The sequence below is a fragment of the Mauremys mutica genome, chromosome 7 (assembly GCF_020497125.1).
Source record: "Mauremys mutica isolate MM-2020 ecotype Southern chromosome 7, ASM2049712v1, whole genome shotgun sequence".
NCBI lineage: Eukaryota > Metazoa > Chordata > Testudines > Geoemydidae > Mauremys > Mauremys mutica.
Window position 1 is genome coordinate 11,925,229 of NC_059078.1, and position 17,550 is coordinate 11,942,778.

At 43.0% G+C, this 17,550-nt stretch overlaps 1 protein-coding gene across 1 annotated transcript in view; it reads right to left on the reverse strand.

Moving 5' to 3' along the window:
- The window catches only part of CNTN3 (contactin 3), a 231,164-nt gene extending 216,475 nt beyond the window's left edge, over positions 1-14,689 (reverse strand). Inside the window, exon 1 of the mRNA XM_045022552.1 lies at positions 14,597-14,689. The gene's annotated coding sequence lies outside the window, so the exon portion shown is untranslated. The remainder of the gene's footprint in view (positions 1-14,596) is intronic.
- Between the last annotated feature and the right edge of the window lie 2,861 nt (positions 14,690-17,550).

Genomic DNA, 17,550 nt, shown 5'->3' on the forward strand with positions numbered 1-17,550 from the left:
TCCATGATCTCGCCCTGTGGTTTTCTTGTAGAATTATAAAATTTTACAGTATCAACAAAACAAAATGTAACACAATGACCTTGGGTGGATCATCAGCAGCAAGGACGTCTGAATAGATAAGCATAAGCCTCTGCTGCCTCAGCTAAAAGACAAAGCTCTGTTAGATGTTTATGAGTTTGCTCCAGGCTTTAAGCTGGTGCGGCACAGCTACTAGAAGGAAGCACAGAGCCGCACTGAGCAAGACCGGGTTACAAAAATTATGATATTCATTTTTAACCAACCATCCCTAGCTCAGAAGTGGCTGACAATGGTACACTGTCAGCACATTTGAACCCTGGAGAAACTGGAAGAAAAACATCACTTATGTTCAACAGAAATTGCTGTATGCAGCCAACCAACATGGTTCTGAAGTGATTTATGTAACCCAGAAAGATGGCAGCTAAGCAAACCTGAAATGAGAATCTTAACTTGCTCGGGACGCCATAAAGAATACAGAAAAATCTCAAACTAAGGGCTGGTCTACACTACTGCAGTAAATCGATCTAACTTATGCAACTTCAGTTACATGAATAACGTAACTGAAGTCGATGTAGTTAGATCCACTTACCGCGGTGACTACACTGTGCTGTGTCGACGGGAGAGCGTTTCCCATCAACTTCCCTTACGCTCCTTCAGGAGGTGGAGTACACAAATCGATGGAAGAGTGCTCTTCCATCGATTTAACATGTCTTCACCAGATCTGCTAAATCGACACTCGCTGTATGGATTGCAGCAGTGCCGATCTACCAGTAAGTGTAGACGTGCCCTAAAGTCCTGCAACAGTAATTTGTTAATTTATACAATAAGCAACATTCCCTCCCCCTAATGATTCGTTTAAAAAGAGCAGAATTTGAAAACTATGCAAAAACTGGAAAATAAAGTTCATTTTTAGAAGTAGAACAGAACTCTAGCTTCAGTTTAGATTAGAGTTTAGAAGATTATTCATTATAATTCCCTGATTTCAGACACTCATGACTTGCCACAAAAATATCCTTTAAGACAGGGGTTCTCAGAACAATTTTTCTGGTGGCCTCAGACTCTTGTTGGTGGCCACTCTCACACTTTCTCCTAAAATACTTAATTAGCTTTAGGAAAACCAAATACATATGCACATATACATGTCCAAATCATTGTAATTTATTTATTGCTAGCTAGAAGGTCTGTTATGAAATGGGATATTAACAAACATGCAAATATCACATTCTACAGCAGACTTACTCAGCCCTGGCAAGCCTGGGGATAAATTAAGTCCTGGATGGAGGGTTGGGGGAGGCAGTGGGGGCTGGAGCCTCAGGCCCCATAGCCAGAGCCCGAAGCCCTGCAGCCAGGACCCAGGGATAGACTGTTGGTTGCTGAGGCCTGCCACTGCGCAGCTGGAGCCCAAAGCCTGAACCCAACCACCCAGGGAAGGTGGGGAACTCACCGGCTGCCAGCTCCTCCAGCGTTGTGACCCAGGCATCTCTGGAGGGGGGCAGGGCCCAACCCCGGCTGCTGGGCCCAGCAACCGTCACCAAGGCAGTACAACAGGAGCAACAGGGAGGGGCCACTATTTTGCCCTCCCTCCGCTCCCCAATCACAGCCCAGGAGGCTGTGGCCTCAAGAAAAGCCCCTGGTGGCCGCATGAAGTCACGGTGGCCACATTTGAGAAATGCTGCTTTAAGATGAAATATCTAATCCACATACACCCACCCTGGCATTGTGTTAGAAAGGGGGCATCAAGTTCGGGGAGGGCGGGGGCGGAAAGAGACTCACCACTGAAAAAAATATTAAGATGCTGTTTTGTCTTGTCCCCACCCCACCCCAGTTGGATAACAAAAGCAGTTTCTATTCTGGAATACACACAGGAAATAAATTATGTGACTCTGGGAATCATAAAAGTTTGAATTCCTGATTTGTGTGTGAAAAAGCCCCCTCTCTCCACTATATTGCATTTACATGACATTTTCCATCTCACACATTTTACTCTGAATTCCAAAATAACTAATATTCAGCAAATGGAATCCCTTCAAATCCTGGGCTGCATAGATTTACTGTAAATGAACTGTGGAAATCAGTATCCTTGCAAGTGAAACAGAATTTATCATTTACTGACCTGCTTTATGTTGGATTAAACTGGACTGGTCCTTAAGCAGTCAAGTAGTGTAAAACACTGCAAATGACTGCTTTGACCTCCAGTATAACAAAAAGGTACACTGGCCATGCTTTATATGAAGTCAGACTGTGGAACGCTATTTGATTATTTTCACTGACTTATCACAAAGAGATCTACAACTATAAGCAGTTGTGATTGATTATACTGTAATTTCACAAAAGAGCTAAATATGTGTAGCTATAACATTGCTTTGGGAGCGTCAAGCTCTATCGGACTGAAAAAATGCTCCCAAAATCACAAACATGGTAATGTTGTTTCAAAAGCAACAATGTGTGCTTGAGTAAGAGACTTAGGGCTTGTCTACATTACCCGCTGGATCGAAGTGCAGCGCTTGATCTAGTCCAGACGCGATAGATCAACTGCCAAGCGCTCTCCCGTTGACTCTGGTACTCCACCATGGTGAGAGGCACAGGCGGAATCGATGGGAGAGCGTCAGCCATCGACTTACCGCAGTGGAGACACCGTGGTAAGTAGATCTAAGTACGTCGACTTCAGCTACGTTATTCGTGTAGCTGAAGTTGCGTAACTTAGATCCACCCCCCCCAGTGTAGACCAGGACTTAAATACACATTTCAAGCACACTTCTCCCAAAGATCCACATTGACTTTAATAGGAGATCTACGCATACATCTGAGGCCACTTGTGCTGTGTAATGAGTAAAACATATGCAACTGTTCTTAAGCAAGTTGCATCAAACAGACAGGCTTTTGATTTCACAGAATTCTTAATTTTCTACTTTATTACTGCAAATAAAGAAAACTGAATGAGGCATATCTTTGAAAATATTCAGAAAAGATGGATGAAAAGCCTCCATTTGAGTCAATCTATGGTTTTTGAGGGGGCCACCGGGGGGGGGGGGAAGAGTTTGGTTCCCTTGCCCACCAGGCAATGTTGAAATAGATCTACAGTAGAATAAGCAGAAATGGCATTCCATTACTTTTCGCTTTGCCTTGCTATGCAGATACAATATAAAAATCGTATTCTATTCTCAGCTTCCTTGTTAAAATTACAATGCATCAGGCAGCATATTGGCCCACTGGGATGGTGGGAAAATTACTGGCACCGTCTTGGCATTCAGACTTCATTTGCACAAAGGTTTTACAAGCTGTGACAAGCAGTTATAAATCTATGAAGTACAAATGTGTAGCCACAAAATGCAGCACTTCTCAAACTGCAGTCGAGAAATGTAAAGGATATGCAGTCTAAGAAAAAAGATCCTAGTCACTATCCACTATCTATATTTCAAGCAGGTGCACAATCAAAAGAAGTTCACAACAGAGAACCTTTCTTTCAGAAAAAAAGTATACAGGAACCAATATGTTATTGCACTCTTACTTCACCTGCCTATTTATGTAAGTCCACATTAGTCATTTCAGCATTAGTCACTTTAAGAATCACATTAAGGAAAGCAAAACCTACTGCCAGAAGAAATAAAAAGGTTACACAATATCTGAAGAGAATGTCAATTTCACCAATTGCTAAATTCACAAAGTAAGAACAGTTTTCATAGTAATTGTTGATCTGAATAGTCACAGCTAATCCTGTATAGTTACAGTTTGCACATTTCCAGCTTAACAGAAACAAAAACCAAAGAACAGTGCATTCAAAGTGCCTTATATCTCATAGCATGCTAGCTAAGAAATAGCTAAGAGAAATATATATTAGAGGGTTTAATGCAATTCAGAGCCACTCACGGTATAACTTTATGTAATATGGTATAACTAGGCTTGGCAGAATTCAATTTTTGTATATAATTAGATGGATAATGTCCATGTTTATTTTAAGCATGTTATTTTCAATTTTTATCAATTTACATTTTCACTGTTGTGAGAAATTATGGGAGGGGGATCAATTCCTTAATGACAGTAGAGCCTGAGACTCAAAAAATTAAAGCTTTATCATTGTTAAAACACAAATTGTCAAAATATACAAAGTAAAGATCCTTAAATTCAACCCTAATAAGCTCTGGAGCAGCGTTTTTCATACTCTGCCTATTGTAATATCATCATGTAGCTGACTTCCAAGCGCCCCCTCCTGGCCAGGGGTGCCTTGACATATCCCTTCCCTGCTTGGGCAGGCTTTCCTGACTGCAGAGCTCTCCCCTACTTCGTCAGCTTTTCCCTGCTGACTCAGGAGCTTTCTTGCTCCCCACCGTATTTACAGACCCAGCTGCAGTTTCCTGGGCTTCCTCCCCTTTGCTGCAAGTTCCTGCACTTTTTATTCTGGGATCACCTGATTCAACCCAGGCATGGCTCATCCTATCACCAGGGCTGGCTTAGCTCTCCAACCCACCGTTTAGCTCTCAAGCCTATGACACCTATCTGTAAATCTGATCATCAGTGGCAATATTTGGTGTCAGTTTGTGTGTGTATTGTAAAAATTGACATTTGCTAACATTTACTGATAAAAACCTAATTCTTTCAAGCCTAAATCTGACTAATGATATTTGTGGTTTGAACTGCTGTTATTTATAACGCAATCTTGGGTAGGATCCCATGAAATCAGCATTCCTTGTTAAGAAAGCTGAGGTGAGTTTGCTGTAAAGAACTATTTAAAAATACGCAGATTACAGAATCAGAGTTTTCTTTCTTTAGTGTTATTTGCCTCTAGCCGTCTGTCACAGACTCATGACCACACCTTAGCATCAAATGGCCAGTGCAAAGTCCAAAGCAGCTCTCAGTGAATCCTGACCTGTGGAAGGTATTTTGTCAGAGGGAAAGAGAGAAGGTACCAGGGTGTTTGGAAGACTGCAGAGGGAAGAAGTCCTTTTACTTTGTAAATATCTTTTGGTATGCCAGGCTGTCAAGCTTCTTGGGGCTTGGCTTATTGCTACGGCTCTAAACACCTCACTATTTCCCTTCAATGCCTTTGGAAAAGATATTAAAGCTATTACTTGACTAAAAAAAAGGAAGAAAATGTAAAGTTAACGGTGAAAGGTCCTCATCCTCTTAATTAATACAAGTCGCAGCACTTGTATTCTATAGAACATGGATCGGCAACCTTTGGCACGTGGCTCGACAGGGTGCCGGTTTGTTTATTTGCCGCGTCCGCAGATTCAGCCGATCACGTATCCCACTGGCCACGGTACACCACTCCAGGCCATTAGGGGCGGCGGGAAGCAGCGCGGACCAAGGGATGTGCTGGCCACCTCTTCCCACCACCCCCATTGGCCTGGAGCGGCGAACTACAGCCAGTGGGATACACGATTGGCTGAACCTGCAGACGCAGCAGGTAAACAAACCGGCCAAAGGTTGCCAATCCCTGCTATAGAATCTGCTGTCATGTTAATGGAACAGCTGTAGATACATGGCAAGTTGTGCAGCAGAAGTTTAATCACCCCTGCTTTAATACATAAATACATTGCCGCATATGCCAATGTACAGCAGATTTGGACCTGGCCCAAAATGACTGGACTGGAGCAGAAGGATCAAACTGTGTACTAAGCATGGCAATGTAAAGTTCTGCTACAAACCTACACATTTAAACAGATTGTTGCTGGGGGGTTTTAAGGTTGTGATTACCACAATGGATACTGTCTTGTGTTTATCGTCTCAAACAAATTATCAATAAAAATTCTGAATTTAAAGTTGTTTTAGAAACCAGAGAGCAACTAATGCATTTAGGACTATGTATTAGCTTTTAAGAACACAAAGGCTACAGTGGAGTTGTGAATAAATGCATATTTTGGAATGCATACTCATTCTTACAGATCTGTATTATTTATTGAGAATTTTACAATGGTTCCCTCCATAGGAAACGTGGATTTTTGACATCATAAAAATTCCTGTGCAATTTCAGCAAGTTATCTTGTAAATCCTTCTTCAATTCTGGATCAATTACAACTCATAATTTTTAGAGTTCAGTAGGTATCAGTCTACTTGCATTAGTTCCTAAAAGAGCAAAACAAGAATTATGCGCTAAATACTTTCTACAGAAGTGTACTGGAAGTTAGTGCACAATATGGCATCCAGGTGTGAAAACAAGAATTCATGCTAACAAGTTACATACAGGTTCCAGCACATCAGGACAAGTTCCAAAACACCTGAGTCAAATGAAGAGCTACTTAGTTGGGGCTGCCACCTGTTGTTTGTGTCCCTGTCATCCTGCATTTAAACCGTAGACTGTATGCATCTTCCTAAAATAAACGACAAACATGTGGTGCAGGGGAAGTGAAGAAAGGCAAAGGCAGTCTGCGGGGGAAAGAGGGGAAGGCAGTTTTGAAAGGGTATATGTGTGTTTGTAGGGACAGACTGACAGGTAGGGGAGAAGATCAGACAGGAACAGCAGGCAGCATTAAGTGCTCCAATGGGGGAAGAAAGCTTCTGTCTGAAGGCAATAGGTGTTGACAGATGGGAGTCAGATGGTCAGCTCCTAAGCCAAGTAGTAGAGTCACCAGAGCAGATTGGTTTTCTTCTACTTACTGGGCCGCTGTGGTGCATCAAGGGAGTCCCTGGTCATCATGGATGACATAGGCCAGCCAAGGAGCCTGGCTCATGAAGAATGGAGGCGTGAGGCACCATTTCCAAACTGAAAATATTTGTTGTTGTTTTTTTTAATTTTTCACCATAAATTTGAAGTTTTCCACAAGAAGGAGAAGGGAAGACCCATAAAATCACATATACTTTCTGTTCTGCTCTAGCCAAAACCCTTTTTTATCTGAAACACTCACTCATGGATCTTTTGCATCCCATGTTGTAATGTTCTGTTTTCTTAGGTTCATGTAGCAAGTTATTCCACTGATTGTGGAGCATGAGGATACCAGACACTGGGAACACACAATCTTGCGGCTGAAAGTCATTTCTTGCCACTCACATTCTGTAATCCCCCTTAGTTAAGTGTATGTATCATCAACCATTATCCAGTTGTACATAAGGTGAATTCTTCTTAAAAATTCAGATTATAGTTCAGCACACTCTCTGGCTTATTCTAAACTTTATGAGGTAGGAATCATAATTACTAGAGTGGATACAATGCACAATACAACAACTATGTCATCAGTTAGTAATTTATTTTTAAACACATATACCGGTATTTTAAAAAGCAGTAGCCTTATGCATTGTCCATAGCAACAAAGTTTCTTATGTAACCCATGTTCCTTTAGACTAGGGCATCAGTTTTTTTTAAAAGATACAGTGCATAGCTTAAAACATTAAATTACTAACACATTTTTTCAGCTTTAGATTTTTTAGAAATCTGTATCTTTATTCCTGAATGTTAAAAAAATAAAGATAACCACATTTTTAACTTTTCTACATGTTCTAAGCTCAACCTATGAGCTTCTTATTTGGGATCAATCATAGCCAACTGAAGGATAGCTCAGTAGTTTGAGCATTGGCCTGCTAAACTTAGGGTTGTAAGTTCAATCCTTAAGGGGGCCATTTAAGGATCTGGGGCAAAAATCTATCTGGGAATTAGTCCTGCTTTGAGCAGCGGTTGGACTAGATGACCTCTTGAGTCAACCTTGATATTCTGTGCTAGGTAAGTAGCATAAATGCTCTGAAATGGCTTGCTATTTTAAAAAGGTTATCCCTGTGTGGTTCTAGTCCACTGTCATTAACTATCTCAATCTAGAGTGCCACAGAGAGTGTAAAAGTCACATCAGCCTGTAATTTGTCAAGTCCTTCCAAAAACATTGTGTTAATGTAGTAGCTCTCTCAGGAAGCCCTTATGCAAGTTTTGTGCTATGTTCCGATCTAAATTCTCCTCCTCCCCAATGCAAATTTCAACATATTCATATTATCCAGATTTTTAAACAAAACAAACAATCTATGTAAGAGTTCCACCAAGTGTCATTGAGAAGTTGGGGTATCATTCCTCTTTTTTCCAATCAACTAACCATGAGGTAGTAGTTGGTGCATGCAAAAGAATCCTGGAAGATCTGCAGCTTGCCTTAGGGCTGTTAGGTATTCCTTGGTACTCAGGATTAAGTCACCTGCTGCATATCTATACATCATAATTTTAAGATGATTGGAGTTGGAGAGTTCGCTCATCGTTTGTCATCATCTACAAAATGTCCTCCTGGTCATATTTTGTCAGGATTTGTATGGTTTAGACACAATAGTCTGCATTTTTCTTTTTGGACATAGAATCCATACCATTAGATTCCGCCCCCCCCCCCCCCGTGTAGATGCCTGTAGCTATTATTTGGTCCTTTCTTATGTTCAGTAAAATGTATTGCATTAACATCAATAATCATTCATTTAACTTTTCCCTCTATTCACTTACAGCACCTGTTACAGGGCATGAAAGTGTAAATCTGACCAAAAAAGTATATCCTATGTGATGTGCTTGAATAATTTCTTTGACTGGACATTTTATGATCAAATGAAGGTGGTGGTGTTGGCATAAAGATCATTTCAATCTTATCAAGTTGAAGTTTTGGCCTTTTAATTGCTGTTAAGTGGCCTAATCACCAATTGGCCTTTGACTTTTTTTCCCCTCTCTCATTTGAAGGAGACTGTTCTTGAGTGAAATTAATACTGAAGATCTGCTAGAAGGTCTGGGAGAGGGAGTTAAATTGTAAGTATGTTTTGGTGGCATTGAAAACACTTCAGTTACAGACTCATAAAAACCCCATATTCTGCTTTTCCATTTCAGTAGACAATTTCCTACAATAGTACATTAAATCTTGAAGAATCCCAAGAAACAGATTTTCTACATGTTTTGAAATGAAAATGGATCTGTTCCATCTTACTACTTAAAAACTCTCAACAAAAGCATTACGTTAGAAGAGCTATCTATTTTCATTACATCACTCCATTCAGTAAACTGTTTCCAATCTCTTCTTTTAACTTTAGGCACAATGAATCACATACAATCATGTAATCTGGCAATCATTAAATTCTAGTCACTCATTTGCAATATCAATTAGCAGATCCCACACTTACTAGCGTTTAAATAAGAAACCACCACCTAGTATATTCAGCACTGGGAACACTGGAAAAATGTGGACAATCAAACTAGCTTTATATAAAACCAAATAGAATATCAGGGTTGGAAGGGACCTCAGGAGGTCATCTAGTCCAACCCCCTGCTCAAAGCAGGACCAATCCTCACACAGATTTTTGCCCCAGATTCCTAAATGCCCCCCTCAAGGATTGAACTCACAACTCTGGGTTTAGCAGGCCAATGCTCAGACCACTGAGCTATTCCCTGCCCCTACCCTTGCACCTTCCAAAAGTGCCTAATAAACCAAGCCTCACCTCCTAATGAGTCCACTACTCCACTCACTTCCCTCTCCGATATCCAATGGGCTTACTCCGCCCACTTGTCACACCCTCTTTTGATAACCAATGACTCTACCTCTTCCCCTTTCCCTGTATGTTTATAGGTTCCTCAAACACAACAAGAATAGTGGTAATCTCATCACTTCCCTTTTAATTTTTTTAGAATAGTGAATGTTTTATGTGCAAATTGGAGCTTAATGTTTCTAGTATGTGCAAGTCTACGTTATGTTCATGTAACACTGATAAAATCCATTGGGTTGCATTACTTGTGCAAACAAGCAGTTATTCAAACCACCCACGTTGTGGGATTGAACTGAGAGGACTAACTGAGCCACTGCAGCTGTAATGCTAGAGCTTTCAGTCCATATTAGCACTGCAGCTGTAATGCTAGAGCTTTCAGTCCATTTCAGCAGAGCAACATGACCTGATGCACAATAGACAGAGATAAACAAACCTCCCAAACAAACACTGGGGAGCAATTACTAGCAAGGGCATACTTCCAGACTCCCTGGCTGGCAAAATAGCTGTGTCCCTTTGGGCTGGCCACTAAACAATTAAAAAGCCCTCTCAGGAGAAGACGACAGGGGTCATCTGTCAGGAGCTGTCCCGGGGGACACACTGACACACAAAGAGACTCTGCAGAAGGTGTTGAAGACCTCGACCTAGAGAACAGTAAGCCTTGGGGAGAGGCAGCTAGGTGCACAGATTGTTTTATTGTTTTAAGATCTGTTTTCTCTATGTGTCATTCTAAATAAATAATATTTTGCTTTAAAAAGGCTGTCTGGTCACTGATTACCACTGTCATTGCTCTTGGACGGAACAGATGCACAGGCACTGAAGAGAAGTCAAGCCTGCTGAGGTAATCACAGTTGATCACAGGGGAATGCAGCCCAGGGCTAGTCTGACAATGGGAAAATCGTGCGATTTCACCCCAACAGAAAGGTGACAACTAGAGGCACAGTATCAGAGGGGAATGCACTCCAAGACCAGGAGAGGTCAGAGATCCAGTTTACCCATTAACTGTAGCTGCCAACACACATTCACATCCAATATAGTAAAAATCTTTAGGCTAACGTCTGCAGTCCTTACTTTTACATTGACTTCAAGGAGAATTTTCAAAGATATGATATTTAAAGACTGTGATACACTGATGAAAAGCACTATAGAAAAGCTAGGTATTATTATTATTACACCATATTTTTAAAAAGACTTATTTTTATACTAATCAGATGCTACATTACACTTCACAAAGTGTTTTTCAGTTATAGGAATGCACAAATTCATCTAAAAACAAGAAGTGCTTTTCTTTGTTACCCCTATTAGAAAGCCAAATTATTTTTAAGTGTCAAAAATAAAGTTTGTCCCAGGTTATGAACTCTGCATATCTGGTTTTAGCCCACAGTGAATGCACTAGTTAATAAATTATAGTATTTGTATCTCCTAATAGCTTTGAACAGAACTATTACAGGATCAGTGTAATTCATCTAAAGCCCAAATCTCTCTTACACCTAAGTGCCCAAGGGCAGAATTGGGCACCTTAAATAGGTTCTCAATTCAACAGTATTTCTTCAATAAGAATTGTACATATCTATTAAATATTTCCTTCTAAAATGTCTTTTAAAAGTATCTGTTCCAAACTCCTTTGCTACAAAGCTTCTTGCATAATAAATAACTTTCTAGCAATGTTTGCATGCAGAGTAGCAACACCATTTGAAATGCTATAAAGTTCTGTCAGCACTTCCATTATAAACCCTTATTTGTTGTTTCTACTTGCCTATAAACAAATTAGAAATCAGTTAAATCACTCTGGCCTGAAACTTGGCACACAGTTTGAGCCAAAGCTTACAATTCTCTTGTAACAAGTTTCCAATCCATTTGACTACTTGATCTCTACAAGTTCGTGATGTTTTTCTGAGCTCCTATATAAGTTCAACTATCTACAAAGCTTCAACAAGGACACTCCAAATTGAGCGAAACAGCGTATGTTGAATATAGTGCATTTGGTACCACCTCTGTCATTGGTAGTAGGGCCAGTCTCAGCCAAATTACATGCAGGGCAGTATATTTACAGGTCTTGCTAACATCACAGACGGTCTAATAAGGTTGAAACTGAAACTAAGGCATTGTTTACATAGTGGGATAACATGCCTTATGAGGGAGGGTGATTTCTAAAGTGCACTAACATGTTGCACATTGGTCTATACCAAGTATCGACAACCTTTCGCACGCAAATCCCTCAGCCCACTCCGCTTCCCGCAGCCTCCATTGGCCTGGAACGGCGAACCGCAGCCAGTGGGAGCCGCGATCGGCCGAACCTGCAGATACAGCAGGTAAACAAACCGGCCTGGCCACATGCCAAAGGTTGCCGATCCCTGGTCTATACAGAAATTACTGGTGCACACTAAAGGTTTCCTAGTGTGCTTTAATGTAGTATTGTTTCAATACTACATTAAAGTGCACTAGGGAATTTTTTGTGTGCACGAGCAAGGTCTGCACAGACCAATTAATGTGCAACATTTGAGTGCACTTCAGAAATAATACCCCTACCTCATAATGCACATTGCTGCTCTGTGTAGACAAGCCCTGAGTTGGGGTCTGGACCACAAGCAGCAGATCACAGCACAGATGTCTTGGGACTTCACCACTGGCTCAAGCTCTTGTAGATGAATCCGAATCTAAATTTCAACTGCAGAGAGCTCAAAAAGCCTTTACCCACATCACCATTGCAGCAAGTCCACAACTGCAAAGAAAGAACAGCCAAACTACAGTAAACTGAATCAAATGTTTTAAGTATATGGTGGAGAACAACTCTGCATGGGAGGAGAGGTGGACTAGATGAACCAGTCTCCTGTCTCTAACTGCTAAAATGCTGTGTAAAATTACTGTAATATCTTGCAAGATGTTTAGGCAACATGGGTGAGTCCTATGATTCTCCATGTTTGAGGGTGGAGGTCTTTAAAAAAAATTTGCAACCATGTGATAGAAATAAACAAGCAAGTTTGTATAAGGGGAAGAACTTGTATTTGTTCAAGTTTGATCCAGTAAAAAATTAATGAGAATCTACTGAACAATATTTTGCATTTAACACCTGATACTGAGAGGTGCCACATATCTTCCTCAGGGTGCTAAGCAGAAGTGGATGAAAATCCATTCTAATTTTGCAGGGGGGGAATCATTGACATTTCAAATTTTTGAAAATTTTCTGTCATTCTTTAAGTTGGTCAAAAAACAAAGGAATGTTGTGTGGAAGATTTCACAGATTTTTGCAAAAAGTTTCATTGGAATTTTGAAAATTTTTGGATTGGCTTTAATGCCAAACACCCTCATCTCCCATTGATGAGAAAGATAGAGGGGTTAAGCAACTCACAAGCTGGGGCCCTTCAAATGTGAGTGGATTTTAAACATTCAGTATAAGAATTGAAACAAAGCTTTGCACTTCAGAAAACATGACTGAGCAGTTGTTTTAATAAAACAGGAGAGAGAAATTTAACTTTAGTAACTGAATACACTGAAATTATGTATAAGAATGAGTTGGAAACAAAACAGAAACTTTAGGAAAATTAAATGCTAATAAACATTTGATGTTTTTCTATACATTTATTGCTACTGTATTTTTGAATGGAGCTGTCACAGAGGATAATATTAAGCATTTGCTAAAGACTTTGCAGAACTGGGGCTTTATAGTCACATTTTCAAAAGTGATTTAGGCACAGAAGACCCTAAGACCCATTGAAAGTTAATGGAAGTTAGGCTCTTAATTCAGCCTGGCACTTTGAAAATATTACTCCTTGTTTCTATCCCTACAGGAGTAGCTTGGTGCTGCAGGAAATATAACTTGTAAACATTCCATACACACAACTTCTAAAGGAAGAAAAACAACATGAAAAACCTCTTTGCTGTAGTGCATGCAGAAGTAAAAGTGAAGAGATCTGTTTAGTGAAACTAACACAGATGAGTTCAACCAGAACAGCAGCATTGTTTCACAGTTCAGGTTGCTAAACAAGACGACTGTACAACGTATGAAACTGTCAGCATCATACTTGGTAAAAAAAAAAGTCATAATTTAGTTTTCAGTAATGTGTTTAGCACGGCACAGTGGAAAAATAACTCCAGCGTATTTTTTTTTAAATAAACATACATGGCCCTTTCAAAAGGCCATTGAAAAATAAAACCTCTGAACAACATAGAGCCTATGAACCACTGGTTCTTTTGGTTAATACTAATTCTAATCTATATCCACATTAGAGTTTTTGTCAACGTGTGATACCCATCTCTATTGGGATGACACAGACACAGCTCTAAGAACAGGAGTACTTGTCTGGTGCATCGGTCACTCACTTAATTCTCTTTAAATCTATTTTGCTGTGATTAATGTATTCACTACATCTGTCAGATTTTCTGACCGCATTCTTATCCTTGAAAGTATTTCTGTTGATTGTTACAAACTTCTCCTCCTCATGTTTTTTAACGCTCACAAGGCTGTAGCTGCGTTAAAACTTCATTTGCCGTTGTATACACCCCAGGCTCAGCAACTTATGTTCTACTTACAGCTCTGCTTTAACCATAGCAACGCAGGAACTTAACATTTTTAAAGATATTAATACCAGGGGAGGAGGAAAAAAGATGAGAAGACAGAAGCAAACCCAGGCTGCATCCATACAATGCCTTGGAGGGCTTCCACCTGGAAACCCTGCTGAGGATTGAGTTTGGGTGGGAACAAACAAAAACAAATAAGAGTGGGCTTTGCACTCAGGCATTTGCGGATTTCATTTCTGCCGAGCCGAGCCTGGAGGCTGCCCTACGCGGGAGATAAAAGAGACGAGCCGACTGAGCCAGACAGCCCTGCAGAAGCGGCGAGAGGAATCGCTGCAAATCAGAGGCACCGCATCGGGCCGAGAGAGAAGCAGCCAGGACTGGAACTTGCTTTGCAAGCGCGCGCGCGGCTCCCCCTCGCCGCTCACCCGGCTGGTTTCAAGCCGGTTACGAGGGTGAACCCAGCGCCTGGGGGGGGGGGATTAAACTTCCCCGGGACATTAGCCGGCAGCCCCCCCCGCATCCCGCCGCTCCCAGCTCAACTTTTTGTGTCCCGAAGTTTACACCCCGCAAGGGCCCTGCCCAGCGAGACCCCGGGCGAGCCCCTGCCCGCGCCCCGCCGCCGCCGCGCAGCGGAGCCACCTACCTTGGCGGGTCCCGGGGAGCAGCGCAGTGGAATCCTGCGGCTCCTGCAGCGCCCGCTGCCTCCTCCGGAGCCCGGAGCGCCGCCCGCCAGTCACCGCGCAGGCGAGGCGAGGCGGGGAGGGGCAGGCGGCGGGGCGGGGCGAGGGCGCAGCAAACCCGCACGGACCCAGCCGCGCTACGGGGCTCGCCCCCGGCTGCGCGCTAGCAGCCCCCGCCCGCCGGAGCCGGCCCCGGTCCCGGCCCCCTGCGAGGGGAGCCATGCCCGGCGGGGGCAGCCCCCGGCGAGCAGCGGGGGAGGAGGCGGCGGCGGCAGCCTGGGGGCTGGTGCGGGAAGCTGGATGACGGTCGGGGGAGAAGACGGGCAAACGCCCAGGCGCCGCCGCCGCTGCAGCCGCCGCCGGGGTGGGCAGAGGCTGGATTCCGCTGGGGATGAGACTGGAAACTGCCCCCCTCCCCCCCGGCGCGGGGCTGACCCCCGCGTGGAGGGTGCGGGGAGGGGGGGTGTAAAGGGCTCTCGCCAGTGACGAGCCTTCGGCCTGATTGAGGGCGTGGGGGGGGGCTTCAGACGGCAGGAAACTTGCTCAAGTCCTTCCCCGCGCCGTGCGCTAGCTCGGGCGAGTCCCTGCCGCAATCCGGGCTGAGCTGCGGGCGATGCTCCGCTCCGCTGCCTGCGTCTCAGGCTGGAGAGACCCTCGGCCCCGGCGCGCCTCTCGCCCGCGATGCTCCCCGCGTGCCTGGCGCGGGTTTGGGGAGCTGGGGGGGGAGGGGAGTCGTTGCTTTTACTAATCGTTCGTTTCACCCCTCAGCAGCAATCACCTGCTGCCGAAGGGCCCCTTTGCTTTTGGGAAGCTGTGCAATTGCCTCCGAGCCCCTGGCCTCTCGGTCTACGGAAATCACCGTTCCTGCCTTGCGCGGTGGCAAATGTAAGCACCCGTGCACTGTGCCAATCACATGCTGATGTCTCCCTTGTAAACAGGAGAGCGGGACAGTCCAGGGTTTCCCCCCTCCAGTTCCCCCCCCCGCCAAATCATTCTGCACCCCAGTCATAACAGTCTTTCCTTACCTAGTGCCTCTACAGCCAGTCGCCTTGTCTATGTATTCCTTCGGCACTTAAAAAAGAAGTGCACATCTATTTTCAAATAGATGGTTAATTCCTTTGAGTCCCTGGCTGCACATTTTGAGAGGGGGGGGGGGAATAACTAGACTCTGCCTCCTGCAAAATAAAAAGTAAAACCCAAGCTGTGTGAAAAATGAGGTGATTCCAACCCTAGTTTGCTTTGCATGTTCTGGTAAAAGCTGATTAGTGCTGGGAGGGATTTAAGGCAATTGAAAGTCCAGTGGCAGCAGAGTGAGGGAAGCTTTGCTAGAATTTACTGGTGTAATAATGAACCAATTGCATTAGCCAACCTGGTATAATATGGACAGACGCAAAAAGGGAATATCTGCGGGTGCCATAAGGAGATTGCCTTGTTGGGCTCAATTCTTGACTCTCTGTTCCTGGACTCTGAACAAGGGGAAAACTTGATATTTACAAAAAACTTGACTCATCAAGGCTTAAATAAAAAGTCCATCTAATTTCTGGGCTGTAACCCCTCCCAAAAAAATCAAGTTCGTGTGTGTCACCTCACTGTAGGAGCTGGATGGAGGTTTTATTGAATCTGGCTTCCGCTGATTATGCTTTTATAGTAAGGCTGCCTGTAATTAAGGCTGAGCAGCCATTTCCATTAGAAATCCTATTTTAGGGTGTTATACTAATAGTAATAACTTTTATATGATGCTTTTCACCCTGTGGTGACTGTGGCTTTAAGAACTGAGCTTTCCCTGCCAGACTGCCAGGGCAGGGCACTATGAATGTCTTGTTATCCACAGCCAGTGGGAACTAGGCACAGAATAAAACTGTTCTCTTACAAACACCTTGAGGCACTGAGTGATCGCTGAACACTACATGGTCCCACACGCTGGGCAGGATCCCAAAGCACAGCAGGGTAAATCTGGGCTGCAATACCTCTACTGGAGTTATACCAAGAATGAATTTGGCCCTGTGGCCTCAATGGCAGTTTGTATGAGTACTGATTGCAAGGTTAGAATCTCTGCGTAAGGACTGTCCAGCACTGAAATGCAGCTGCCTCTGGAATGAAATGCAGCAAAAACACTACACCACAACGATCCCATAGAGGAGGGGAAGTGAAGAATCACTTTTATTTTTTCCATACAACTTCAATGTGAATTTTCCCTGGGCACAATATGTTTACCTAGTTTGGAGTTTTGGCCTACTGCTGGTGTTAGCTCTCTTATACTTGCACAAAGTCCTGGGAGATCTTGTAATGGCCACAGGTCAGGCCTTGGTTTTCCAGTTTAGAAAACCACAACACCTTCAGGTAACATCACAGTGTCCATTAACGCAACACTAGAGCATTGATTCAGCACTGATGCAGAGAGAAGAGTACAACCTATTGTTGAAAGTAACCGCTTCATAGAGTGTGAACACTTAGAGGCTGAATAGTATGTTTTCATGGATGCTTGTACAGCACCTAACACAATGGTGCCTTTCTACTGTCTGGGCATTCTCAATGCTACCATTAATGTAAATGTTTAATAATAACAAAAACTTAATGGAATGTCCTGCACTCCTTCCATCCGAATGAATTTTTCATTTCCACCGATCATTCAAGAGTCACTTTAGACATATCTTAGAATTGCAGATGCAGAGATGCTGCTACTGTAGTGCTTTCTAATGAATACTTCCCAAACATTAAAGTAAACAGGCAACAAAAATTAGCTTTGATTTACAAGCACAGCCAGCCTGAGTGCAAGGTGAAAGTTGATGGGTATGGGTGTGTCAGCATTTTAACGGATCAGCCAAGAAACACTGAGATTTCATGCTTAGTGAGACCAAACTTTAAAAAAAAAAAAAAAAACTTCCCTGACATCCATTATTGGCATAGCTCTACAGTA